This window comes from Sitophilus oryzae, unplaced genomic scaffold (assembly GCF_002938485.1).
Source record: "Sitophilus oryzae breed Bouriz unplaced genomic scaffold, Soryzae_2.0 scaffold_179_pilon_pilon, whole genome shotgun sequence".
In the NCBI taxonomy this organism is placed as follows: domain Eukaryota; kingdom Metazoa; phylum Arthropoda; class Insecta; order Coleoptera; family Curculionidae; genus Sitophilus; species Sitophilus oryzae.
This window is the reverse complement of record NW_022146501.1, coordinates 9,564,373-9,589,942: the sequence shown is the minus strand read 5'-3', so window position 1 is coordinate 9,589,942 and position 25,570 is coordinate 9,564,373. Positions and strand designations below refer to the sequence as shown.

Sequence of the window (25,570 nt, the reverse complement as noted above, 5' to 3'; positions counted from 1 at the left end):
ACGTTAATAATTCAATTTTTCATCCATTAGAAGCTACTTTTCAAAATAAACTTATTACTTTTTTGCTAAATTAAATAAACATTTTTGAAGTCAGATATTAATAAATGACATAATATAGGGATCGGCCCGACAGAAATTATCATCGATGGCCATTCCAAAGGTCACCGTTACGCCTTTTTTTCTCGATTATACGGCATTTCCTATTAAACATTAGCATCGATAATAAATACCTACTTTTACAGCAGAGCATCATTGAACATGTCATTCTAGTAATTCCGTTCATCTATTTACATAAAAAAATTATCATACTACAGAAGAAGAGTTTTATATGGATATACGAATAAATATTTCTTCACCTGTGTGCTCATTCAACCTTGATTCACTAATTTATTTTATTGTTAGCATCGTTTGTTGCATAGTGTTAGATGGAATGCTGTATATTAACATTTACCAACAATTGATCTCGGTGTAAGATAATGACAGCCGTTTTTGCAATTATTATAATTTTTGTTTTAATCAGTTTATTGATTTTTCTCTTAATTGAAATGCATTACAATGACTGCGTACTCGTGATAATTGGAACCATATTTTTAGCCGACCATACCAACAGGTATGGTAGGCTATTAAGATCGGCAAAAAAAAAGTTTTTTATAATTTCACTCAAAATGAGTTATTTGCATAATCTTAAAATAAAATATAGACTGAGCATCTCATTCATAAATAGCTGGAACATGCGGTCAGACAATGTCTTGTTATTGTTGTGTTATTGTTTTAGGTTATAACGAGTGCGACTCGAGCGATAAATAGGTTGTCTCTGTCGTAACGGTCGTTCCCTGACGACTCTGACGAGAAACACAACACTGTCTTTCGTTTTTCAAGTACACCTGAACTCTCCATATCATAGCCGGGTATTTTTTTTATTTTAATGAAGCTATAATTAAATTAAAAATATATCGTATTTAAACTTTTTTATATTTTATTAAGATTTAGGACAGGTTTTTTTAAATAAAAGTTTAGAAAAAACGTCTTAGAGTCCAAAAAGGATAAAAATAATAAAATACATGTTATAGAAGAAATTTTATAATCGAAATTACGTAATTTTTGAAATTAATATAATACATTATTGATTTTAGTCAAACATTTAAAACCCCTAATATTAATCAAAACAGGATCTATTCCACAGATATAATAGAAAAAGAAATATATGATTGTTGTAATTTTTTTCTGGTTAAGTGATGTCTTATTATGTAAATTAGAGAAAACATAAATCTGTTCCATTAAAGCAAGAAGCAAGGAAGGTGATAGGAAGTGGATAAAATGAAAACTATATTTATTTAACTCGGTACTGTCTTACCGGGTGCGTCCCAAAAGTGACTCTACACCCCTCAATTATATTAAATCTTTGATAGAAAAACATTTCGTCCATCTGTCTCTAGTGAGGGAAAACTAAAAAAAATATCATATTCCTTTTTAAAAATCTGTTTGCCTAATTTACCTTTCAAAATGCAATTCTACCATTGATACGGACCACTAGTTCCTAGTCAAAAAGCCAGTGAAGAGACTCGAGATGCAAAATTATTTCCGTTGTGAGTACGCACACTGCAACGCGCCGAAACGCGGGAGACGGATAAAAGTTGCTAGAGAAGTCTTCCGACTTCTCTAGTCCCGAAGAAACTTCTCTCTCCGCGGCGCGCATCGACGCTGCGCGCTCTAATGTGCGTTGCTCCATTTAAATACATGGCAAGCAGACAAAAGAATTTCCCACATCGCGCCGCGCCGCGTCGCGCCGCGGTCTAGTGGGCGACAACCTTTAGCTAGTTTTCTTGAAATACTTTTTTCTAGACTGTTAAATCTTGTTACTAAAATACTGAATCACTCGGTACATACACAAATGGAAGACCTTCAAAAAATTCATATTCATAATTTGAAATATTGGCACTTTTTGTAAAAAAATTGCTGTATTTATCTGCTATTATCACGTGTCATTTTTCAACAATATCATTGTTGTTCAGCTAATTTCCTTTGTTAATTATACTTAGCTTCAACACACCGACAAAAAAATTCCATATATTGTGTATTTTATTAGAAAAACAACGTTATGAGTATTAATGAATCGTTGTCAAATATAGACAATATTATTTTAAATAAAAATTATTATTTGCAGTCAGATTAGTGTGGTCCTGCACGGAAAATCTTTTATTTTAATTCTATTTATAATTGTTAATTGCCTAATTATGAAAACACGTAAATTTATGAAGTATGAATATATTTTGATTTGCTAGACAGAAACTCGGAAAAAATCTGTCCACTTAAAATTAGTAACGGGAAATTAGTAACAAAATCCATTAAATACAGATAAACTTATTTCATAAATTATATAACACTCGATGGTAACTTTTATGATTTTCGGATTTAATTTATTTTAGAGAATTATTATGTGCCGATATACCGGGGGCTTCTCAAAAGTGACTCACCCCTATAACTTTTTTATTTTTTCAAATAAAAAAACGAGATTTAATGGTATGTTAGTATACAGGGTGGTCCGAACTAAATAAAAAATATCAAAGTTGTATTTTTAAATGGAACACGCTGTATATTATTACATTTTTAGTTTCTACGATTAAAATAAAGGTAAATTTGATTAAGGTTTATTATACTTAAACCTTACCGTTTTTGAAATATTTTCAATTTTGTGAAATTGCAGTAAAAATTTTAAAGCTTCATTTCTCCAAGGGTATCAATGTTTTTAATACTAAATATTTAATGAAGTTTATTTATTGATCAGTTATTGTGTTGCAATAATAAAATAATACTACCTTATACAGAGTGTCTAAAATTTATTTTAAATAATTATTAGCTTCAAACGGCAATAACTTCTTTAATTTAAATGGAATGCCCTGTATATTTTAGGAGAATCAGATGCACACTTAAATTGTCTATCAAATTGTATTATACCATTTTTTACCTATCCCTTCAAGTTTTTGTAGAAAATGCATTTTCTTATAATTTAGACCTCATTTATCAATATATCCATGGAATATTGACATTTTAGATTGTTTTTAAAGCAACAAATGTACAAAATGTACAGACTAGTAATATTATCGTTTTTAGCAAAACGATAATATTACTAGCCCATTTGTATGCAAAAAAGAAGAAAACTATTTAAATCTTTATAAAAGAGTATACCATTAATTAAATATGACACCATTGTTTCCGCCCATATACTAATTAATTACATACTTAATTGTGTTCATTAATAAATTATTATAAATAAATGTGGATTTGAGTCAGAAATCAATATAATAATAAGTTATCAAATTAAAGTCTCTGTTGTTATAAATAAGCATTTATTAAAAAATGAAATATCATTTTTAAGGTGTTACTTTTTATCACACTGTCTAATGCCCATACAAAATTCAGTTTTTTAGTATTTGGAGCAATTATTATTAATCAACGCAAACAGTCAGTTAATGTAGTTTGAATACTGGAATCATATTAATTGATCCTCTTTAACAAATATTTAAACAGTTTTTTTTTTTATTTTTTAATGAAATAAACGAATTATATCGACAATATTAGTAGCTGTACTCTTTAAAAATTTGGTACATCTTTAAAAATAATCTAAAATGTTAATAGTCCATGGGTATATTGATAAATAAGTTCTAAATTACAAGAAAATGCATTTTCTACGGAAACTTAAAGAGATTTGGGTATTAAAGAGAAAAATGGTATAATATAATTTGATAGACAATTAAATTGTGCATCTGATTCTCGTAAAATATACAGGGTGTTCCATTTAAATTAAACAAGTTATTGCCGTTTGAAGCTAATAATTATTTGAAATAAATTTTTAGACACTCTGTATAAGGTAGTATTATTTTTATTATTGCAACACAATAACTGATCAGTAAATAAACTTCAGTAAATATTTAGTATTAAAAACTTTGATACCCTTGGAGAAATGAAGCCTTAAAATTTTTACTGCAATTTCACAAAATTGAAAATATTTCAAAAACGGTAAGGTTTAAGTATAATAAACCTTAATCAAATTTACCTTTATTTTAATCGTAGAAACTAAAAATGTAATAATATACAGGGTGTTCCATTTAAAAAAATACAACTTTGATATTTTTTACTTATTTGGGACACTCTGTATCTTGTAAAATTATTTTTAAATTGTACCTCTAATAGTCCTTCATCGAACCCAAAACTTACAATTTGTAAAAATCTCATCGTTTAGCTACAATACTCCGTGTCGTATGTGGTGAACAACCCTGTATAACACTTGATGGTAACTTTTATGATTTTCGAATTTAATTTATTTTAGAGAATTATTATGTGCCGATATACCGGGGGCTTCTCAAAAGTGGCTCACCCCTATAACTTTTTTATTTTTTCAAATAAAAAAACGAGATTTAATGGTATGTTAGTATACAGGGTGGTCCGAATTGTATTCCGGAAACTTCGGCAGCATATTTTGCAGATAAAAATAAGTAAAACAGTTCGTATAAATGTATGGCTTAAAATGCTTAGATACAGGGTATAGTAGTTTTATTTTTATTTCGATTTTTTCCAAATAATTTCTGAAGTAACGTCAATATTTGGATAAAAATTGGTGTCTGGGAGTTTTTTGACATGAGAAATTTGACTTTGATGTCAATATGACTCCTATTTGTAGGGGGTGCCACCTACATGTATTTTAACTGTTTTGAAGAGTAATAACTTTTCGTTCGTATCTGTATAAAACTACCGAGTGAAAAAATACACATTTCCGTGATTTTTTACGTAAAAAATGTCTCTTGGTAAAGATCCTTACGAGCAACCATTCTCGAGATATTTAGAATGGAAATAGTCAATACATGTCATTGAGTAGATAGTTTATATTTAGAAATAATAAATTTGGGAAATTTTTATTTTTTTAAATTAATCATAAATTTTCACTTATAATATCACAAGAGCTTAAATTATTTTCGGAAATTTTTTTGAGGGCACGAATATTTTGAAAATTATCCCGAGTCGAAGACGAGGGATAATTTTCCTAAATATTCGTGCCTGAAAGAAAATTTCCAGGAATAATTTAAGCTTGCGTGGTATTCGGTAAGAAAATTTCACACCTAAATTTGAAAAAAAAAAATATTAATCCAACATGACATTTTAAAATAATTTCAATTTGTTAAGTTGGCCAAGGTATTGATGTTTTTGACATATTATGTGTTTTGTCATTTTTGTTTGCGATTCTGTCATTAAGCTATTACTAGTTTTAAAACGTCTGTACGTAGAGTAAGAAGTGTATAGCGAAATGTCGCGATTTGGAAAAGTAAACCAACAAGTCATTAAAGAAGAAATTGAAAATATAAAACCGAAAATCAAAATCAAGTGTATATCCATCATATTTCGTTAAATAGAAAAATACCAGCTTTAGTTAAATAAAGGCGGCAGAACTATATTTTTTAGAACATGGCAATTTCGAAGAAATTCATATGTAGGTATATCTAACATATTTCCTTAAATAAAAATATTACCAACCTTAGTTACATCAAATGCTAAAACTCAAATGGGTAATATTTCAATATATAGACATTGTAGTTCATTCACATTATGATTGTAGATCTTATGTTTACCTTTTCAACTGTCAAAAAATTTCCACTAAAGTTTCGTGGCGCCTCGAAAAAATTTCCGGAAATTTTTTCAGTTGCCATGGTAACTAGTCAACATTAAAGCATGTTATTGGTTGAAAAGTAGAGGTGTGAAATTTTCTGTGAAAAAATGATGATCAAATAGTTTCTGTTGAACTTTTGACTAAAACATTTCAAATTTATGATTTCAGTCTAATAATTATTTAGTCAACGCATGTTTAATTTATGTCAATGATGACAGGTATTGGTAATTTCGATTCAAAATATCTCGAGAACCATTACTCGTAGCGATTTTTACCAAGAGATCTTTTTTTCGTAGAAAAAGTCGCAAACGTGTATTCTTTAACTCAGTATTTTTAGACAGATACGGACGAAAACTTATTACTCTTCTCTCAAATTAGTTAAAAATATGTAGGTGGCGCCCTCTACAAGTAGTAGTCAAATTAATCCAATTTTCATCCAAATATTTACGTCACTTCAGAAATTATTTGGAAAAAATCGAAATAAAATTGAAACTTCTACACCCTGTATCTCCGAAACTAATCATTTTAGAGCATACATGTATACGAACTTTTTTACTTATTTTTACCTGCAGAATATGCTGCTAAAGTTTCCGGAATACAGTTCGGACCACCCTGTATATTAAGTGACCTCTATATTTCCTTATTTTTCTTAGTTAGTATTTATTTACATAGCTGCAAAGATTAATTGTAATACATTAAATTTTCTTGTGCTTGCGTACTTAATATCGTAATTAGATTTAATGAGCTTTTCCAAAAACTCTAATGACTTCCCAATTTTAACTTCATTATTCGGCTACCGAGAGAAATTATTACCACTTATTACAATACGTCTTCTTGATAATATTTGACCTTGATATTAGTTAAATGTTGCTGAGGTTAAGTGCAATTACCAATTTAATTGCTGAATTTACTTTTTATTTATTTACTTTTTCTTTTTGGAAGTCGATTTGAAACGGTTGGTATGAGTATACTGTTCAGTCAGACGTATCGTTATCATTTAATTTTGTTTACTTTAATGTATATTTTTAACTATAATAATTAGTGCACTTTATTTTAATGATTAAATTAAATAAATAAGCTAATTAAGTTTTTATCCTTATAAGTTGATGGGTTATTTTTATTAAGACTTCACTGTTACTTCTAAAATTCCTGTATGATACTATATGACACATATCTATTATACAGGGTTTGTCTTAAATAAGTACAAATATTTTTAGCGATAGTATATTTCGATCCCAGAAATACGATTATGAGGATTTTCTCGCGAAAAAAAAAATGAAAATTTGGAATTTTTTGTAAACATTTTTGGAAATTTTTTTAGTTTTTAGTTAAAAAACTTATCGAAAGACTTATCGAGAGACTTATCGAAATGTTGTATGAGTTAGGAGTTGACAGCAAAGATGTAACACTTCTGAAAAATATACAGGGTTGTTCACCACATACGACACGGAGTATTGTAGCTAAATTATTATATTTTTACAAATTGTAAGTTTTGGGTTCGTTGAAGGACTATTAGAGCTACAATTTAAACATATTTTTACAAAATACAGAGTGTCCTAAATAAATAAAAAATATCAAAGTTGTATTTTTTTAAATGGAACACACTGTATATTATTACATTTTTAGTTTCTACGATTAAAATAAAGGTAAATTTGATTAAGGTTTATTGCACTTAGAACTTACCGTTTTTGAAATATTTTCAATTTTGTGAAATTGCAGTAAAAACTTTAAGGCTTCATTTCTCCAAGGGTATCAATGTTTTTAATACTAAATATTTAATGAAGTTTATTTATTGATCAGTTATTGTGTTGCAATAATAAAAATAATACTACCTTATACAGAGTGTCTAAAAATTTATTTTAAATAAGGTATATTGATAAATAAGTTCTAAATTACAAGAAAATGCATTTTCTACGGAAACTTAAAGAGGTAGGTAAAAAATGGTATAATATAATTTGATAGACAATTAAATTGTGCATCTGATTCTCGTAAAATATACAGGGTGTTCCATTTAAATTATACAAGTTATTGCCGTTTGAAGCTAATAATTATTTAAAATAAATTTTTAGACACTCTGTATAAGGTAGTATTATTTTTATTATTGCAACACAATAACTGATCAGTAAATAAACTTCAGTAAATATTTAGTATTAAATACTATGATACCCTTGGAGAAATGAAGCCTTAAAGTTTTTACTGCAATTTCACAAAATTGAAAATATTTCAAAAACGGTAAGTTCTAAGTGCAATAAACCTTAATCAAATTTACCTTTATTTTAATCGTAGAAACTAAAAATGTAATAATATACAGGGTGTTCCATTTAAAAAAATACAACTTTGATATTTTTTATTTATTTGGAACACTCTGTATCTTGTAAAAATATTTTTAAATTGTAGCTCTAATAGTCCTTCAACGAACCCCAAACTTACAATTTGTAAAAATCTCATCGTTTAGCTACAATACTCCGTGTCGTATGTGGTGAACAACCCTGTATATTTTTAACTATAATAATTAGTGCACTTTATTTTAATGATTAAATTAAATAAATAAGCTAATTAAGTTTTTATCCTTATAAGTTGATGGGTTATTTTTATTAAGACTTCACTGTTTCTTCTAAAATTCCTGTATGATACTATATGACACATATCTATTATACAGGGTTTGTCTTAAATAAGTACAAATATTTTTAGGGGTAGTATATTTCGACCCCAGAAATACGATTATGAGGTTTTTCTCGCGAAAAAAAATAAAAATTTGGAATTTTTTGTAAACATTTTTGGAAATTTTTTGAGTTTTTAGTTAAAAAACTTATCGAAAGACTTATCGAGAGGCTTATCGAAATGTTGTATGAGTTAAGCTCCATACTCACACTTCGCTCTTTCGTCCCTTCGTCGCGTTACTTCCCTTCCTCACTTCACTTCGTTCCTTCGTCCCTTCGTTTCCTTCCTTCGTCCTTTCGATGCTTGGAAATGAGTCGATTATGTGACAACACATCACAAAATATTTTTAATATAGCAGCTACATGTTTATTACGAAATATCTAGAAAAATCCGAAAAACGCATAATTTTTATTTTATAGAACTGCAATTCTTTGTCGTGTCAAAAGTAAAAATTGAATTTTAATAATATAATTTTTTTTAATAAATCCGAATATTTCAGTATCATGTACAAGGTATATCAGTATGAATGTACAAGGGGAATCAACAATAGAGTAAGGTTTATTATGTCATTTATAACGAAACTATGCAATATGCCATACTAATTAAACGTTGATGTCAATCCCCATTTCTTCAGATATTTTTGTAAAGGCATCATGCACAATATTTCTATTTTTTTATTTTTGTCCCTACGATTACATAAATATGTATTTCTTCACAAATATGAAGACAATATTGTCTTTTCCCTTTCTGTTTTTTTAATTTTTAAGACTATTGTGTATGATATCTATTTTTATATCGACTGGCGATTGCTAGATGTACAGGGTGTCCCATTTTTGTATGTTTTATGGGGTTTCTGGTTTATGAGTATATAAAGATGCCGTTTTCACATCATTTTGCTACTTATTATGAAACTAAATATGCTACACACAGATTAATCCTAGCCTTCTTAGTTCAAATTTATTTTCTTATTTCTCTCTTTTATACTTTTTATTTTTTAATTAGTAGAAATTTTTGCATTTTTCGATAACCTTTGTATCTCGATTATCTTATACCTTATCGAAAAGGTGAAAAGGGTCAGTGATGGGCGGTGGGTAAATACTCAATTTGTAGATAAATAAAATCTGTGTTTCAATTTTATAAAAGGAGTTTCCGACGACCGCATAGTAAATACCCGGTATAATACCGGGAATAGGAATATACCAATATATATTAGGAATATTGTAGATATATTCCTGATATTACTGGTATATTTCTGGTATTATACCGGGTATTTACTATGCGGTCGTTAGAAATTCCTTTTATAAAATTAGACTGTTCATCTAAATGTACAGGTAATACCGGATACCCCGATTTTGTTTTGATCTACCCATTGAGTACTTACCCACCGCTGGTATGTCGTTTTTGAGGTAGAATGCAGTGACAAAACTAGTTCTTCATTGGGAGCTGTCTATTTCGAAAAATGACTCAAACTTGTAATAAAGTTAAATAATGCATTTTTACCCCGTTTATGAAAATAAGTACATATTTTAGAAAGCCCGTAACAAGGAAAATAAAATAATATACAAAATATCGCATTTAAAAAACATATAAGTTTTAGTCATATTTAAAAAAGACAGCTTCCATCGAAGAACTAGTTACGTCACTGCATTCTACGTGAAAAACTGTACGGGACACCGTTTTCACCTTTTCAATAAGTTATAAGATAACCGAGATACAAAGGGAATCGAAAAATGCAATAATTTCAGATTCGCCCTGTATTTTATAGTACGAGAGCTAGAACATGTCTGTATGTAGCATCTTTAGTTTCATAAAAAAGTAACATCGTAATGTGAAAACCGCATCTTTGTATCTCGACTCATAAACGAGAAACCCTGCAAACACATGAAAATGGGACACCCAGTACAGACGTACTGCCAAATCAAGAAATCAACTACGAATGAAATCCAAGATCGATTTATATATTTTAATATTTTTTTGTGTTCGTGATAATTCCTTTGCTACTTCGTCCGAAAATCGACTGTACGGGGAAGGTGCGTTTTGAGGAAGTAAACGGACGAAGGAGCGTTTTGACGAAGGAACGAAGAAACACACAGTCGCATAAAATCAACAATTTCCCATAGCAAATATAGGATTTTTGGACGAAGGGACGCGACCAAGGAAGGAAGTGAAGTAGCGAAGTGTGTGAGTATGGGGATTTAGGAGTTGACAGCAAAGATGTTACACTTCTGATTGACAACAAACAGCCCACATGAATGTTGAAAATGACAATTCGAATCCAGTCAATATACAGAGAGGAGTAAGACAGGGATGTGTGCTGTCTCCTTCGATGTTTAATGTTTATTCTGAGGAGATTTTTCGGCAAGTTTTCTCTTCAACAGATTGCGGCATTAAAGTCAACGGCGAAGTCAACATTAGATTTGCCGATGACACAGTTCTTATCGCCGACTCTGATACTGGACTCCAGAGTTTAGTAGAGCGACTTGAATGCTCCTGTACGAAATACGGGATGAAGATCAATTCCTCTAAAACCAGTCATGGTATTTCGAAAGAACAAAAATGTACCAATTCCTATTAAAATAGAGGGCAATACTTTAGAACAGGTCTACAAGTTGGGTCCTGGATAGTTAACACCTTGAACAACGAGGTGGAAATAAAAACCAGAACAGAACAAGCGATAAATGCATTTTTAAAAATGAAGAACGTTTTCCAGAACCCCAGATTGGACCTTGAGTTGAGAACTAGGCTCGTCAGGTGTTATGTTTGGTCAATCCTATTATACGGAGCAGAAACATGGATACTGAAAGTTCAAGAGATGAATCGCCACGAATCGTTCGAAACATGGATATATCGAAGAATGCTTAAAATTCAATTGACAGCCCATATCACAAATACCGAAGTTTATAACAGAATAGGTAGAGAAAGAGAAGTGCTCAATATAATAAAAATAAGAAAAACATCGTAATTAGGGCATATATTGAGAAATGAAAAATACCACGTCTTACAATTAATAGTTAAGGGCAAAATTGAAGGAAAAAGAGGTCTCGGCAGGAAGAAACTATCTTGTATGTATGTATGTATTGACTAAGAGTGGGTCCCATGGGACCCTCCACTGCGACCGCGAGGGCCTATTGTGGCTCAGTTTCTATAAGCTCTAATATACAGAGAGCGTCAAAGTTCACTCTCAAGACCCAGCCTTTTAACATAGGCCGTTATGTCTGAGGGCAATATGTCTCCTAGGTCTGATAGGTCTAGCATATGGGTTTGCCCAAATACGTTTAAATTACCTATACCGCGGCCTCTCCATAAGAGCAATGAGAGAATTTATGTCTCAGTATTGAAGGAGGACAGAAAATCGAGTCGAATGGTTTCAAGACATAGGTTCATCCTTGTTTAGTCAAACCTCCTACCACACAAGGATAGACTTATGTAAGAAATGCATTGAAATTCTATAGCCATCCTTTAACATCGGGACAGGAATTTAAGCGGTACCCTCCGTATAGGTAATTTAAACGTATCTGGGTTTGCCAAACATCTCAAACCTGGTCCTGCCCTCAGCGGGGCAGGTACACATAACGTGCTTCATTGTTTCGTCTTCTTCCATACAGAGTCGGCATTCGGCGTCTTCCACCAGTCCCATCCTCTGTAGGTGAGATCTCAGCCGGCAGTGGCCCGTGTACACTGCAGTGAGCGTACACGCTCCATTCCTACCGGCCTTTAGGAGTTCTCCTGTTCTATGTTTGGATGGCCCTGCTAGGATTTTCTTGGCATGTTCCATTCCGGGACTGTCATTCCAGTCCCGGAACGTAGCACCCCTAACCCATTCACAGAGCCTGTCTCTTGTGAGATTTTTAGGAAGGCTGTGTTGGTTCTGGACCCACGAATGGCGAGCCTGCACCAATTTTGGCAAGGGAATCAGCACGTTCATTTCCCTCTAGGCCGACATGTCCCGGTATCCATATTAGCGACACTTTGTTCCTATCTCCTAATATATTGAGTAGTTTCTTACAATGAAGAATCGTCATAGACGTGCTTTTCGTTGCCTCAAGTGCTTTCAGCGCGGCTTGACTATTCGAAAATATGCATATTGTTTTTCCGGTGTATTGCTGTTCTACCAGCAGTTGCACACAGGTTTCAATAGCATATTAGCTCAGCTTGGAAAATAGTGGGGTGTTTTCCAAGACTGTGGTAGATCTCAGTCTTTGGACTGCTGCAGTAAATTCCTGCGCCAGATCCTTTTTCGTTTTTGGATCCGTCCGTGTACCAACACATTTCCGCATGTAATAAACCGTTTCCCAGCTTATCCCATTCGTCCCTATTCGGAAACAGGACGTTGTAGGTGCGCCTCAAGAGTTGGAGTGGTGGTGTGAGATCCGAAACCATTCCCAGAATCTCATCCGACTGTAGTTCTTCTACTAGCCGGTTTTGTATGAACATGATTGTTCCTTGGCTTCCTCGTGCTATATTTAGAAACCTATCTTGGTTGCGGAAACTATCTTGGTTGAGGAACATCAGAAATTGGACTCATCTAACTTTTGAAGAACTCATGAGGAAAGCCGAGAATCGTGAAGATTTTGCCAATGTGATCGCCAACCTCCATGAAAGAGACGGCACGTAAAGAAGAAGAACATAATTTCTTGATAATATGGCAACATACGTAGTAGATTAAATTTACAAGACAGAAAACCCAGAAAAGATCTATAGTGGTTCTCAAAATTTAAACAAAAAATAATTTTTTCTGGAAATTTTCAAAGTAAAATAACTTGGTTATTTTGGATTTATTTGAAAAAAAACATGAAAAACGGTAAAGAGAAAATATGCTTCTTTTATCGAGATCTACCAGCCCTGAAAATATTTGCACTTTTTTCAGGACACGATTTCAGGACTTCGAAATTAATAGATTAAATTAGTGGTTTTAATTGTTTCATACTTGTGTGTTTATACGATCATTCACAATGTCTAAAAAATACAATTGGCAAATGCCACTATGACGCCGTGTTTTTTCCATCATACGTTCCACGTCCATCAACATCCACCATGAATTGAATTCCTCAATTAAAAATAATATTAAGAAACAAAATATTCATGCCGTTATGCACACTTGAAGGAAGAGGTCTTTTGTTTATATTACTTCATGTCTCAATACAAAACAGCCTAAAAACTATTTCTATTAATAGTAAACTATTGATAAATAGATAAATTTATGACCTTGGTTACATGGAATAAACAAAAACAGTGGCTTTGGAGCGACAGTAAAAACAATATTTCAACCACAAAATTATTAAAATTGGGACTTATTAAAGTTGAAGGAAAATACCATAGTATCAAAAAACACGACGTCAAAGACGGCTGGGGAATGAAAATCGATGATAATTTTGGCGAGGTTAAGCCCTAGACGTGATTTTTCTTGGTACTCTTCTTAATTTTTTAATGGCACTTACTGTCAGTTTGCCTTAAGAAGGTTGTAGCTGTTTTTATATTGAGTAAAATTATTGCTTCTAAGGTAGTGTACATTTAATTTAATTAAATTAAAAAAAAATCGTCAGTAAATGACAACAATTTATAGTAATTTTGTTATTTGGTAATTCGCATAAAAACATTAATAATGTCTTTGCATAATACCAAACAATACTAACTATTGAATAATAGAAAGTCAAAGGTTATACACGCAAATATACAAAATCTTCGATATTTTGTAATGCTAGTGTATTATTATGTTTCTACACGCACTCTATGAATACGAATTCTTTTGATAAAATATTTTGCCATAAGTTGTTACAAAGTGACCGTTAAATGGTTGTAAAAAGAAATATTTAAAGTAATGATTAATGGTTAGAATGGATAACACCTGGTTTAGTCATTAAATGACTTTTTGTCGAGATATATCTGACTTTAATGTAGCTTACAGCACTATAGACTTAAGGCGTATCGTGTTTAATGTGTAGTGTACTATTATATCTGTTTAAGTGTTTTTGTGAATGTATCGAGTTTTTTCTATCCAATGTATGATAAGATGTTTGTAAATGATTTTTGTTGGACATTGGTGTTTGACGTTGTTGGACATTGTATTTCTTAAAAAATATTTACTGTGCTATTAAATTGGTAATTCTTGGAAATTAAATAAAATATAATTGACGAAATAAGGCGACATAATTATATTTGAACAAGAGAAAAAATAGCCGGAAGATACCCTTTGACTTAAACAGATAAAAGTTCTAAATTAGTATTGGCTAAATAAAAGGATAAGAATTCACTAATTTGAAACATGTTTCTGCTAATATCTAAATTTTGTATATAACTAATGGAACCGTTAGTTTTTCATCACAATTATATTTAATTTGTGAATGTTGCTAAATTTGCCTTTTTGAATATCCACAGGATGTTAGTGATTAGCGTAGGTTCTACCGTGCTGGCAACTTTTACTGTTGGGTCGGTATTTACATGTGTGGAAGTAAATCGCATAGGGATCTTATTAAGTCGGAGTGAGAGAAATGCGACGGTGTGCTGTTGCGGCGTTGCCACATTTCTCCGGTACGCCTTTTTCTATCAAGTAAAGTAAAATCATGATCTCAAACCGCTTATTTTTAAAAGACATTTATTTTCGAAAAGATAACTAGATAAAATCATTAGATATGTGTCTGAGCATCTGAAATAGAATTATAAGGATATCGTTAGGGTATCCATGAGGTAGGTGCCCATGGTTTCAAAGTGTTTAGATATGAACCCAAATACTCCTATCCCTGTTTTTGCATTGGTTTTGGAAGCATCTTGAAATAATTTGTACTACGGTTATTTAGCGGATATTAAGAGAGACTTTCTGCCTGGGCACCGAGTATTAACCATAAACTGTGCTCTGGGTCTACAGTTAATTTTTCCTCGATTTTTCCTCCACTTGACTTCAAAAGACACAAAACACGTAATAACACGAATCAAAATGCATCATCTTCCAAAACGCAGATATTTGACATAAGTTGACAGAAAATTATAACCTATAATTTGGCAAGACTTTGACAAGCCTCAAAAATCTAAAGGCGAGTTCATACGCATCTGTCATCTTCGAAATAAACCAATAAAACTAGTTAAAAACAACAAGAGACGACGTATGACGGATTTATATTTAAACCCATCCAGAGTTAACTCAAAAAAATATTAGAAACTTTTTTTAGTAAAATAAATAGATTGGTATGGGAAGTCATCTGCTTTTCTTCTGTCATCGTCTGTCGAAATCTTACCTGAGAAAAAAAAACAGAGTATACGAAGGCATTAAACGCTATATACCGGGAGCTATTATTATTATTAAATTCAAACAGTTTAGGGTTAAAATACATTGTAAAATAATGGAAACATATTTTTCACAAGATTTTCATCATCATGTTTTTAAATTATTCTTTTTGTTGTTAATTATTTATTTATTGCTAGATAGCACAAAACCTGTGCGCTCTCCGTCTGTCCGAACTCGTCGGCTTGCCATTTATGACCCCTTATTGAAGATATCTCTAGAATGAAGCAGCGGGCCTATACGAAGAAGACCTTCTCGCGCGCGTACCGCACATAATTCAGTACTCAGTACTACTCAGTGTCTCGCATCGGGTCGAATACCAAAGTGCATCGGTTCGAAGAGAGCAGTTTGCTGTTACACTGCTATATTGCTGCGATAAGGTGTCTTGTTTACGTTCTGGTTCCTTTTGGTTCGTGGTTCGTCGCGCTTGTTTTCGTTTTTTTGACTGACTGTGATTTTTGATCATAGAAAGGAGTTTTGTGAGTGTGTGATTTTGTATTGGATTTGTATTGATATTGAATTTGATGTAAGTTTGTAATAATTTTTTTATTATTGTTAATGATTTAGCAAAACTCATAATATATTAACAAATGGAACTTTTATTGTTTTTGTTTTTCTTTTAAATCTTTTATAATGTTTTACTGTTTGTTCTTAATATGATAAGGTGTCTTGTTTTTACTTTTCTCTGTCTTATTATTTTTTAGTTCATCGCGTTTGTTTTGTTGTTTTTGACCGACTCTGATTTTTGATCATGTAGACTTGTTTTATGATTGTGTAGTATCATATTTATTTTGAATCGATGTGGAATTTAACGTAAGTTTATTGTCAAAACATTTACTATTTTTTATTTTTAATAATTTAGCTAAACTGTATAGATATTAAAAAATGGAACTTTAATTTAATTTAATTTTAAAATTTTCTGTTTGTTTTTAATTGTTTATATTGTTTTATAATTTGTTCTTGATTTGATAAGGTGTCTGGTTTACTTTCTTATTCATTATTTCTTCGCGTTTGTTTTGTTGTTTTCGGCTGACTTTGATTTTTGATCATATGGACCTGTTTTATGATTGTGTAGTATTTTTGTTTTGTATCGATATGGAATTTGATGTAAGTTTATTGTTAACAAAAACAATTACTATTTCTTATTTGTAATAATTTAGTTAAACTGTAGATATTAAAAAATGGAGCTTTATTTTTTTTCAATTTTCTGTTTGTTTTTAATCGTTTATAATGTTTTATAATTTGTTCTTGGTGTTTTGTTTAATTTCTTATTCATTATTTCTTCGCTGTTATTTAGTTGTTTTTGGCTGACTTTATTTTTGATCATAGAAAGGTGGTTTGTGAGTGTGTGATTTTGTATTGGATTTGTATTGATATCAAATTTGATGTAAGTTTGTAATAATTTTTTTATTATTGTTAATGATTTAGCAAAACTCATAATATATTAACAAATGGAACTTTTATTGTTTTTGTTTTTCTTTTAAATCTTTTTTAATGTTTTACTGTTTGTTCTTAATATGACAAGGTGTCTTGTTTTTACTTTTCTGTTTTATTATTTTTTAGTTCATCGCGTTTGTTTTGTTGTTTTTGGCCGACTCTGATTTTTGATCATATAGACTTGTTTTATGATTGTGTAGTATCATATTTATTTTGAATCGATGTGGAATTTAACGTAAGTTTATTGTCAAAATATTTACTATTTTTTATTTTTAATAATTTAGCTAAACTGTATAGATATTAATAAATGGAACTTTAATTTAATTTAATTTTAAAATTTTCTGTTTGTTTTTAATTGTTTATATTGTTTTATAATTTGTTCTTGATTTGATAAGGTGTCTGGTTTACTTTCTTATTCATTATTTCTTCGCGTTTGTTTTGTTGTTTTCGGCTGACTTTGATTTTTGATCATATGGACCTGTTTTATGATTGTGTAGTATTAGTATTGAAAATACTTCTGGCCGCGTTTATATGGGACCCATCTTTGAAAAAACGACATGCTAGAGGCGACATGGAGTTCAATAACCTGCCTAATCAACTTGTCAACACGTAAGTCGATAGCTGAATAGACCAAGGTCGTCCTAGTGCCGAAATGAGGTCTTATTAGTGTGAGCCAACTATTTTATGGATATGGATGATTAGTCTGGGAAAGCCGATATTATTTATAAAAAGAATATGCGTCAAGGCATGCATGGGTTGTTAGGTACAGTGGGACTATTTTAATCTAACTCTTTCCGTATGAAAAGCAGAGGGCACATTATACGTGAAAGAGCGGAATAACATAAATAATAAATTTAGACTAATGCAATATTTTTTCTTGGCGCGTAGGATAATGCGCACAATGGATGCATTAAAGGGAATGATTAATTAAATCATTAAGTTCCAAAACATATAATAATTCGGGTCTCATCGGATCTGCTGATATATTTTGATAAAATTTAGGCTATTAGGACCTATATTTTTTATATGATACTAATTTTTTTAATTAACAACTTAGGACAAAGAAAAAGCTTGCATGGTTTCCACCGTCAACAGTAAAAACAAATGAATTCAAGGCGGTGCCAAATATTTATTGGGATAAGTTTTTATCGTTTAAATATTGTTGTAAATAATAATTATCATTTAATTAGTGCTAACTTATTAAATTTTACAACATGGCGAAATTTCAACAAAATCAGCCAACAACAAAATCTTTGAGATATTAATAGGTCTATTAGAAAACACCTTGACACCCCTGTATCTTTAAAATTATACATTTCCGGGCACATGTTTATATGAACTTTTTACCTTAAAAACATTCAAAGGATCACCTCCTGAAGTTTGGCCAGATACTTAATTAACATCCTGTATTTAAAAATGGCTATCTAGTGATTTAGTAAGCTTTGTTTATTTTAATAGGCAAAAAATTCATTTCATAAAAAATAAACAAACCCATAATACAAATACTATACACCAATTAATTAATTTTAATTGTATCTAAAGGCACTTTAATAATTGAAAAATGGACAGGAGCACTTAAAAATAACTTCATAGAGTATATCAAATATGCTAAAAATAATAATTCCAATAAAAAAACACAAATGGCACATTAAAATCTGCATTATCTGAAATCAAACTATAGCTAAACGGCTAATAAAATAATAGAGACAAGACGCCGACATCTATAACAAGATGAGCAGTTTTTAATAATTATTCCGAGTTATTATTACATACTTGTTTTACAATTATTGTAATACAATAGCATTCCTTCAAATAAATTTTGATTTAAGTATTGTTAATATAGTCATATTAATGATTATAGCCCGTACGATTTCTAAAATAAATAATCAAGAGTGTTTTTATCAGAATTATTGTATGATTAAGTAGAAATAGTTAATATTTAGTAACTTCGTAAGTGTTATATTTTAATATAATTATGAATTTAATAATTAAATAATTATCTTAAGTTTAAATTGTGGTAAACTTGTATGAGTTTCAATCATTTATATTTAAAATCTTAGGGAAGGCAATATAGATTTTAGGCAGGAGAACTCAAGAGAACGACTGTGCAATTAGTAATTAAGACTACAATTTTTTTTTACTTGCCATTTTCTTCTCGTTCACGTTGCACGTTGACTCTTCGTTGTGTCACACACAATCTGAATTTCGGATATGATGCAGAACTGATAAATTGGACCAAATATATTAATTGCAGGTAATCAAAGACATGTTTTTGTTAACTTTGCAAACATTTAAGGCATGCAATAATTTTAAAAAATTTTGACATGAGATTACTTTATAATTCTTGGAAGTCTTGGATGATAAAGATTTGAATTATTATGGGTCTGTTTTGTTTAAGAAGCTAACAAATAATTTCAAAAACTCAACTATCAAAATATAATGGTAGCAAATTTTTAAAATCATGCATAGGTATAATGTTCTATATTAATTGGGCATACTGAATGTAAACTAGGTATAGTTGCTGTAATCGATAATATATTTTGTTGCTTTTTCATATCACACAACATTTTCATCATAACAAAAAACCGTCAATACCGCTACTCATATTATGGGCACCTATGACTTAAATATCATAATGATGTTTAAAAATACATAGGTATACTTACTATGAGTAGTGGTTGTGACGGGATTTTACTAGGTATGATGAAAAGAAGCTGCAAACTAAATTATCGTCGAACTATATTTTAATTTGCCGCCGAAGTTTCCGGAATACAGTTATTATAGGACCACCCTATATATATATATGTATACACACATACCTCACATTTCTATAGTGTCGTGACCGTGATCGTGACCATTCATGAATCCGTACACGTTCATCTCCATCATTAATATTTTTCTTACTAAATTCTTCACTTTTATAAAAAGCCATCACGATAAAAGTCAAATATCAAAATTATTTAACGTTGCGAACGGTTCATTTGTTCACTATACCTATCTGGAATATATTTGCGAATGGCAATTAGCGATACGTTAGACTGCCGGAGTGCTGACGTCACGAATGTCAAATTGCTTTCCAAACAAGCTTTAGTTCTTTTATATTTCTATTGAGCTCTTCCAAATGACGTCATAAGTTAATATAAAATGTAAAAAACAGGTGATTGCTGACCACCGCCGACTTTTGTGTCTGGTATTTTCAATACGCCTATGATGGTTGCGCATGTTGCAAAATCTGTGAATTTTTTTGTTTTGTATCGATATGGAATTTGATGTAAGTTTATAAGAACAATTTACTATTTTTTATTTGTAATAATTTAGCAAAACTGTACTATTTAGTTTTCTAAATTTTCTGATTTTTTAAGCGTTTATAATTTGTTTACTTCCTGGTTTCTTAGTTCGTCGCGCTTGTTTTCATTTTTTGACTGCCTTTGATTTTTGTTTATTGATAGGAATTTTGTGACGGTGTGATTTCATATTAGATTATATTGACATCAAATTTGATTTAAATTTGTATCAAAAACATTTAGTTTTTATTATTATTGCTGTCTCAGGACTTGACAGAAGCCATATCTGAGACGATTTTACAGTATGGTTGTCGTCTCGGTGCACTCAGAGATGAGGTGTTCTGGTGTTTCCCCATTTCCTTGAAACGAAATGAGATTTTTAATTCAAAAAGCAAAAACAAAAATAGCTGGCATGCTTCTTATTAAATTATCAACGTTGTCTTGGGGTATGTTTTCCTATTCTGCTAATGCTGCATCAATAAGCTGTGCGAGATTTCCTGGATTGTTTCGACTAGTTCTAACTCATTTTTTGAGCTGCTCCATATACAAGTGTTCGATAAGGCTTAGATCTGGTGCACATGCAGGCCAGTCTAAAACTATGACACCTGCCGTTTCGAGACATTCTCTAGCCACTCTGCTGGTATGGGGAGGTGCATTATCGTACATGAAGTTAAAATTAGATCCAACTGCAGCTCTCCAAAGCCTAATGATTGGTTCTAGCACTAAATCAACATAGGTACCTCTGATCCGGTAAAGTTTGTTGAAGTAGTAACAATAATGGAGTTTTTGCTCCTAGCATATCTCCCAGAACATTACAGTTCCTCCTTTATATCTTAAGTACACAGATTTGGTAGCCTGGAGTCAGGCTCGTCTTCCCTGGAGCTCTAGGGAACCTGATTTCGATGGTCAGCTGATCTTAAGCCAATTCTGGTCTCATCCTAAAAGAACATTTTTGCCAATTCCCTAGCTGGTCAATTTTTCTTTTACCGAGATAACTGTAAGGAAATAACCCTATCCACAACAAACAAATATTATTTATTATTAGGGCGTCTCTATGCGTATTTATTTCTCTGAGGCTAGAACTGGCTTGAATGAAGAGAAAACAGGTGTGCTCCGGAACATCTAGGTATTTCTCGACGTTTCCTTTTCGTTTTCTTTTGCCTCTTTATAAGGATATCGTAAGGGTATCCATGAGGTAGGTGCCCATGGTTTCAAAGTGTTTAGATATGAACCCAAATACTCCTATCCCTGTTTTTGCATTGGTTTTGGAAGCATCTTGAAATAATTTGTACTACGTTATTCTTAGCGGATATTAAGAGAGACTTTCTGCCTAGGCACCGAGTATTAACTATAAACTGTGCTCTGGGTCTACAGTTAATTTTTCCTCGATTTTTCCTCCACTTGACTTCAAAAGACACAAAACGCACGAATCAAAATGCATCATCTTCCAAAACGCAGATATTTGACATAAGTTGACACAAAATTATAACCTATAATTTGGCAAGACTTTGACAAGCCTCAAAAATCTAAAGGCGAGTTCATACGCATCGGCGTCCGTTTGACGTCCATCGTTCCGTCAAAACAATAAAATTGAAATATGATCTATCATCTTCGAAATAAACCAATAAAACTAGTTAAAAACAACAAGAGACGACGTATGACGGATTTATATTTAAACCCATCCAGAGTTAACTCAAAAAAATATTAGAAACTTTTTTTAGTAAAATAAATAGATTGGTATGGGAAGTCATCTGCTTTTCTTCTGTCGAAATCTTACCTGAGAAAAAAAAACAGAGTATACCAAGGCATTAAACGTTATATACCGGGAGCTATTATTATTATTAAATTCAAACTGTTTAGGGTTAAAATACATTGTAAAATAATGGAAACATATTTTTCACAAGATTTTCATCATCATGTTTTTAAATTATTCTTTTTGTTGTTAATTATTTATTTATTGCTAGATAGCACAAAACCTGTGCGCTCTCCGTCTGTCCGAACTCGTCGGCTTGCCATTTATGACCCCTTATTGAAGATATCTCTATAATGAAGCAGCGGGCCTATACGAAGAAGACCTTCTCGCGCGCGTACCGCACTTAATTCAGTACTCAGTACTACTCAGTGTCTCGCATCGGGTCGAATACCAAAGTGCATCGGTTCGAAGAGAGCGGTTTGCTGTTACACCGCTATATTGCTGCGATAAGGTGTCTTGTTTACGTTCTGGTTCCTTTTGGTTCGTGGTTCGTCGCGCTCGTTTTCGTTTTTTTGACTGACTGTGATTTTTGATCATAGAAAGGAGTTTTGTGAGTGTGTGATTTTGTATTGGATTTGTATTGATATTGAATTTGATGTAAGTTTGTAATATTTTTTTTTATTATTGTTAATGATTTAGCAAAACTCATAATATATTAACAACTGGAACTTTTATTGTTTTTGTTTTCTTTTAAATCTTTTATAATGTTTTACTGTTTGTTCTTAATATGATAAGGTGTCTTGTTTTTACTTTTCTCTGTCTTATTATTTTTTAGTTCATCGCGTTTGTTTTGTTGTTTTTGACCGACTCTGATTTTTGATCATATAGACCTGTTTTATGATTGTGTAGTATTTTTGTTTTGTATAGATATGGAATTTGATGTAAGTCTATTGTTAACAAAAACAATTACTATTTCTTATTTGTAATAATTTAGCTAAACTGTAGATATTAAAAAATGTTTTTTTTTCAATTTTCTGTTTGTTTTTAATCGTTTATAATGTTTTATAATTTGTTCTTGTTGTCTTGTTTACTTTCTTATTCATTGTTTCTTCGCGGTTATTTTGTTGTTTTTGGCTGACTTTGATTTTTGATCATATAGACGTGTTTTATTATTGTGTAGTATTACATTTGATTTGTATTCATATGGAATTTGATGTAAGTTTATAAAAACAATTTACTATTTTTTATTTGTAATAATTTAGCAAAACTGTAAAAATGTTAAAAAATGAAACTTTCATTATACCTATTTAGTTTTCTAAATTTTCTGATTTTTTAAGCGTTTATAATTTGTTTACTTCCTGGTTTCTTAGTTCGTCGCGCTTGTTTTCATTTTTTGACTGACTTTGATTTTTGTGTTTATTGATTTCATATTAGATTATATTGACATCAAATTTGATTTAAATTTGTATCAAAAATATGTAGTTTTTATTATTATTGCTGTCTCAAGACTTGACAGAAGCCATATCTGAGACGATTTTACAGTATGGTTGTCGTCTCAGCGCACTCAGAGATGAGGTGTTCTGGTGTTTCCCCATTTTCTTGAAATGAAATGAGATTTAAATTTTTAATGGTCAAAGCAAAAACAAAAATAGCTGGCATGCTTCTTATTAAATTATCAACGTTGTCTTGGGGTATGTTTTCCCATTCTGCTAATGCTGCATCAATAAGCTGTGCGAGATTTCCTGGATTGTTTCGACGAGTTCTAACTCATTTTTTGAGCTGCTCCATATACAAGTGTTCGATAAGGCTTAGATCTGGTGCACATGCAGGCCAGTCCAAAACTATGACACCTGCCGTTTCGAGACATTCTCTAGCCACTCTGCTGGTATGGGGATTATCGTGCATGAAGTTAACATTAGATCCAACTGCAGCTCTCCAAAGCCTAATGATTGGTTCTAGCACTAAATCAACATAGGTACCTCTGATCCGGTAAAGTTTGTTGAAGTAGTAACAATAATGGAGTTTTTGCTCCTAGCATATCTCCCCAGAACATTACAGTTCCTCCTTTATATCTTAGTACAGATTTGGCAGCCTGGAGTCAGGCTCGTCTTCCTGGAGTTCTGAGAACCCGATTTCGATGGTCAGCTGATCTTAAGCCAATTCTGGTCTCATCCTAAAAAAGAACATTTTGCCAATTCCTAGCCGGTCAATTTTATTTTACCGAGATAACTGTAGGAAATAACCCTATCCACAACAAGCAAATATTATTTATTATTAGGGCGTCTCTATGCGTATTTATTTCTCTGAGGCTAATAGAACAGGCTTGAATGAAGAAAACAGGTGTGCTCGGAACATCTAGGCATTTCTCGACGTTTCCTTTTCGTTTTCTTTTGCCCCTTTTTCACCATATCTAACGGCACCGAATACCGACAAGTTTTCGTTTGCGACGCAAAATAATCCTGGCGTTAATTAATACAGCGAGTAAGTATACTTACTCGCTTACTCGCTATTGTTGCTTTTTTAACGCTGGGTGTTCTTGCCAGATGATGAATAATTCAGCTGTGGGTTTCTGTTTGTGTTTGTTTGGTTTCGAAATAACTTAGAAAGATAGTAGTACGGAGCAATCAACATTGATTCAAATAGCTGGATATTGTGATTTTGCTCATTTGGTTGCAAATGTATTTAAGAAATTCGAATATTTATCGGCTGTTATCACTAGCGCCAAAATTAAATAATATTCTTTGACGATATTTAAATGTGTTTTCCATAATAAAGTGGGACTAATAAAATATGAGATGAGAAATAAATGGCTTTAATTTGAAGGTCCAGCAATCGAGAGCAGAAAACATAGAATAGAATATGAGATTTATGTAAGACGAACAAGTGTGTTATCGAAACAAGAAAGAGGATTGCCGAAGACATCAAAAACTACAATTAAAAATTTGTACAAACTCTTATCGAACACAGAAAAAGCTTTATGAACGCTAAGAAATCCCTCATAATCCGAAAGAAGCAGATAATCGCATTAACACACGACAAGACCAGAATAACAGACAAAAACGAAATAATACGCCTGGTAATAAAATTCTACAGCGATCTAATAAAGTCCCAGAAAACATATATGAAGAAGAAAGGTAAAAGTTTAAAGGTACCTGGAAACACCCCAGATCAGGTCACTGGCATCAATTGGACCACGTAATTGTTCGAAGGACGCATCTAAAAGATGTCAGACTCACAAAAGCCAGAATAGATGCCGAATGCGGCACTGACCACCGACTTTTAATTTCAAAAATGAAAATCCAGTTAAAACCCAAACATCCACACTGTAAAAAGCAAAACAACATGACCAGATTGAACGTACGGGGTTCAAGGTAGACCAAGATCAAGAATACCGCCGAAGCCCTCCGGGAAGCCATCAAAGAATAACTTCCACCGATAACTTCAATTTCAATCTTGGATTGAAATCTGGAACAAGGCTGGACACAATTAAGGGATGCGATTCATAAAATTAGCGAAGCAGTACTGGGAAAGTCCAACAAAAAGAAACAACCAGACTGGTT

The 25,570-nt window shown here is 31.7% G+C and overlaps 1 protein-coding gene across 3 annotated transcripts in view; it reads left to right on the top strand.

The window, feature by feature from the left end:
• LOC115882868 overlaps positions 1–25,570 on the top strand; it is a 451,933-nt gene that overhangs the window by 8,241 nt on the left and 418,122 nt on the right. Inside the window, exon 1 of one of the 3 annotated variants that reach the window (XM_030901118.1) lies at positions 16,968–16,983. The exons of 1 other annotated variant lie outside the window; for it this stretch is intronic. The gene's annotated coding sequence lies outside the window, so the exon portion shown is untranslated. Of the gene's footprint in view, positions 1–16,967; positions 16,984–22,445; positions 22,668–25,570 lie in introns of those variants that run through there. One more of the 3 variants, XM_030901117.1, reaches the window with a different exon arrangement.